Source organism: Echinops telfairi, unplaced genomic scaffold, assembly GCF_000313985.2.
Source record: "Echinops telfairi isolate 266 unplaced genomic scaffold, ASM31398v2 ScPeMD7_6080;HRSCAF=6971, whole genome shotgun sequence".
Taxonomy (NCBI): domain Eukaryota; kingdom Metazoa; phylum Chordata; class Mammalia; order Afrosoricida; family Tenrecidae; genus Echinops; species Echinops telfairi.
The window spans coordinates 4,339,607-4,344,396 of record NW_022109980.1 but is presented as its reverse complement, the minus strand read 5'-3'; positions in this window follow the sequence as shown (position 1 = coordinate 4,344,396).

Below are 4,790 nucleotides of genomic sequence, written 5' to 3'. Positions count from 1 at the left end.
GGAGAGGGAAGCAGGGAGGGGGTGTGGAATGAGGACCTGATGCCAGGGGCTTAGGTGGAGAGCAAATGTTTTGAGAATGATGAGGGCAATGAAGGTACAAATGTGCTTTACACAATTGATGTGTGTATGGATTGTGATAAGAGTTGTATGAGCCCCTAAGAAAATGATTTAAAAAAGAAAAGAAAACCTGTGAAAGACAGACCCATTGACAGAAGAAATCAGACTTTCAGACTTGTTTCAAGGCTGAGTAGTAATGATGATGACTTCTTATCCAACTCTTCCAATGCCTGGTTTCCACACTACAATACCACCCCATAATATCCTGTTCTTCACAAGGCTGTCAGACACTCTGATAGTGCTTCCCTGGTCTCTAGAATTTTGAAATTAGGATTTTGAAGAATAGAATGCACAGTCCTTTTTGTCAGGTCAGCACACTCATTACCTCTTACCCTCATAAACACGAACTTGCACACATGCCTCATGGGAGGCAGACCCTGTACTTAACAGAGGAGCAAAATAAGGCCCTTGCTCCCCCCAACCCAAGGACACACTACACCTGTACCTGCGAGAGAGTCTTCTGTTTTGAAGTACCATATGTAAGCCTTCTCTAGAATGCACTGTATTTACTCAAATTGACCCACAGTTGAATGAGTAGCTATAATTTAGTGAGTGCTTACTATACAACTCAATATAAAGAAGACTAAAATCCTCACAACTGGACCAATAGGTAACATCATGATAAATGGAGAAAAAGTTAATGTTGTCAAGGATTTTGTCTTACTTTGATCCACAATCAATGCTCATGGAAGCAGCAGTCAAGAGATCAAGAGGTGAGTTACATTAGGTAAATCTGTTGCACAAGATCTCTTTAGAGTGTTGAAAAGCAAAGATGTGTTTTGGTAGACACTGAACTGGCTGCTCTTCTGTAATGTAATATAACCATCTTCCATGATGTGATCATCCAGTTAGGTGACAAAGGAGTTTCCTCAATTGTATGACCTGCCTCTCTATTCTTCTCATCAATCGACCAGTGGGACATAGACTTGCATAAGTCTCCAGCTTGCTACCTGACCTGCAACTGGGGGACTTGTCATCCCCTACAGTTGTATGAGCTATTTTGTTGAAGTCAATATATATATTCCTAAATTTTTCTCCAGAATGGTGTTTACACATTTATATCCATACCAGCAATGTATGGGAGTTCTCATTTACCAACATCTGTACTAGCACTTGATATTAGCAGGAAGTGTACATATATATGTAATGAAAGAGAAGGGGGTTGCTGTTGTATGCCATCAGGTGCATTCCAACTCATAGCAATACTATAGAACAGAATAGAAGTGCTCCATAGGCTTTCCTACCTGTCATCTTTATGGGAGCCTACTGCCAGGTCTCTCTTTTGGAGCATCTGGTGAATTTGGACTGCCATACAGTTTAGCAATAGAACACTTAACCATTGCACCGCCAGGGTTTTGAACTCATTCTAATCCCTTCAGTCATAGCTGATAGAGCAAAATCAGAACAAAGTTCAGTTTGTACTGGAGCAATAACTGGAATGAGAAAATTATGGGTCAAATCCCTGGAAATGGGAAATTTGGAAGAGGTGTAGTGAGTTCTTTCGGGAGCCTAATGCTGAGACTGGATTACTGCCAGGACTGTGGAGAGAGATATATAAATTCAAAATGGTGCCACTGGCCACCATCTTTGAGCTAGGCACTGTTGTTTCTGACTGAGCCATCAAATAAATATGGTTGCTAAGTAACCCATACTTTGCCCTGGTTTCCTAAGAGAGAGATTATGTTTCTAGCAGGGTGCCAACCTATCATTTTTCCCATTCCAGCTATTGCTCTGGTGAACACACAATTTGCACATTCAAGTCCATTCCAGTGTTGCTTTGTCAACATGTCTGAAGTAAAAAGAACCAGTTTGAAGGCCTGATACACACACACATTCACACGAGTTAGCTTCCAAAAATTCATGGCAAAATGAAATGAAAAGGTATTGGAATTTTTTTCACGAACTTTTTAAAGTCCATACACCACACACACACACATACACTTCTCTCGCTATATCTATCCTGGTGGTGCTGTCAGGTAAACATTAAACTGCTAACTACAAGGTTGGTGGTTCAAACTCACCAGCCACTCCAAGGGAGACATAGGAAGTTGTTAACTACTCTCTATATAGGGTTGTAATAAGTTGGAATTGAGTCAGTGGCAGTGGAATATATCTTTATATAGTGTGGTAGTTACATAAGCTGTTGTTATCAATTTGAGACTTAAGAGTAAAAGTGTGGGGTTTAGCCTGTCAATCAGGTCATAGCTTGATGACCTCATTTGGAGGTATTAAGGAGATAAATAGCTCATTGCAGGCGGGACACATACTCACTCCCTGCAAGACATTCCTGTTGAGAAGACACATGGAGCTATGTTAGAGCCTTGGAGCTGAAGGAGTCACATGGAGACCTCTGCCAGTGCTGAGACCCCAGCCACTGGATCCACAAGACTTTTCGCCCAGTGGCCTGTGATCTTCCTGTACTCAGCATTATTGCATGGCTGCATGAGCCTAAAGAGGAATTTATGGACTAGCATTGGACATATGGGCTAACATTGGACTTATGGACTTGATCTGGACTGGGCTGGGATGTTTTCTCAATATTCAATTGCTCTTGATTATAAAGCTCTTTCATATACACATATGAATGTCTATGAATTTGTTTCTCTAGTCTACCCGGACTAAAACATATAGTTATATAGTTACATGTGTTGTATCTATTATATATAGTTGGTATATATGTAAGAGATATGTATTATATATAGGCAGCGGAATATATATATATATATATATATATATATATGCATACCTATAATGCCAGGTAAGGACACTCATTACCTACTACCCTCATAAACACAAAATTTCCTACACATCAAGGAAGGTAAACCCTGTACTTAACAGAGCGGCAAAATAAGAGCCTTGCTCCCTCTACCCAAGGACACACTGCCACAAGAGACTCTTCTGTTATAAAGTACTATGTGTGAGCCCTCTCTAGAATGGACTCTCCTATTCACCCAAATTGACCCACAGTTGAATGAGTCGCTATGATTTAGTGAGTGATTACTATACAACTCAATGTAAAGAAGACTAAAATCCTCACAACTGGACCAATAAGTTATAGATACAGATATAGATCTATTATCACTGGTTTTTCTCCTCTGTACAATTCCAATTAAAACACTCCTCCTACTCTGAGCCATTCCCTTCCCCTGCCTTCTCTCCTCTTTCAAAGTTTTGTCTCTAAAAATATTTGTGAAAGATTTAACTGATTATTCATCTTTCTAGAGACTGACAGTATATTAACCACTGTCACCTGGGTAAGTGAACTAATTGCATCTCCTCAACGATCCTGTGAGGCAGGTATTGTTTTCCCAATATTGCAGGTGTGTAATTTGTTCCCTGCATATTACAAATCAATAGTATGCAAATTATGTGGGACCAGCATGGTTCCCTGCTCAATGTCACACAGGAAGATCACAGAAGCATCAAGGAGAGGCCTCGAATCCACCTTTCCACACTGTAACATTTGGTCAAGGGCCGATTCATTTACTCTCAGCAGCGTGATTCAAACAGAAGCCAGGGGTGGCAGCATTTCGGCCCTGCGAAACCGCACTGGCCAGCAGCTGAGTGGTGTGGAAGTTTGTAATGTTAAGAAATGTGCCTTTGAGAGCCCAAAAGGAAGCATTAGCATGGGAGATTAAACTGGGAGAAATAAAAGCAGGCATGTTGTTTTCCCTGTATTTACTTAGGTAACCTCCCCTAGTTATTTAAGCTGAGACTAAATACTGAGAATGTATGTTGTTGTTGTTGTTGTCAGGTCCCACCAAGTTAGTTCTAAAACAACATACAACAGAACATCACCCTACCTAGTCCTGCACCATCCTCACAATCTTATACTGGAATCTATGTTGTAGCCAATGTGTCAGACCACTTAATTGAAGGTCTCCCTCTTTTTCACCCACCCTCTACTAAACATGATGTCCTTCTCCAGGGATTAGCCCCTCGTGATAACAAATTCAAAGTGCATAAATAGTCTCACCATCCTCGCTTCTCAGAAACATCCTGATTGTACTTCTTCCAAGACATACACAATGCTCATGGGGAAACAACAATAAAACACCACTGGAACCCAAAAGTCAGTTTCCATTAGTTTTGAGATGACCAGAAAATGAGGGCTCTGAACTCATTTCCAGAGCACACCAAACCAAACAAGAAACATTCCAGGTCCTGACCTGGGATTGGTACACAGGGATTCTGTTTGATTTGCATGCATAACTAAAGGAAACGACGTTTCTTATGGTTGCATCCTTAAGATTATATCATGTAAATGATGTTTAGAAAAGGAAGTCCACAGTGGTCCATCTGATCATTCACTCTATATATCACTCCCTATCCCCAAGAGCGACCAAGTTGAGGTGCAGAAGCTTAAATATTAAATATTCAATGAAATATTCACGTATCTCAGCTGACACCACAGTTGCTGCAAAGTCGGCGAGAGGGGAATTGACAGAGAGAAGATGTGTAGCTCAAGCCGGCTGTCCTCCTGTGACTGCTTCATGTGGCCTCCGAGCACTTTCTGGGTTCAGGCTTTCCTCTCTTCTCCCTGCCTCTTCAGCCATTCCCAGCTGGCTGCCCATCACTCTTTTACCCAATCACATTTGAAGTCCTATTTCCTGCTTTCAAAGGAGCCCTTGGATGGTTGATCAGGTAGAGTCTCAAAACATTCAAACTGGAAA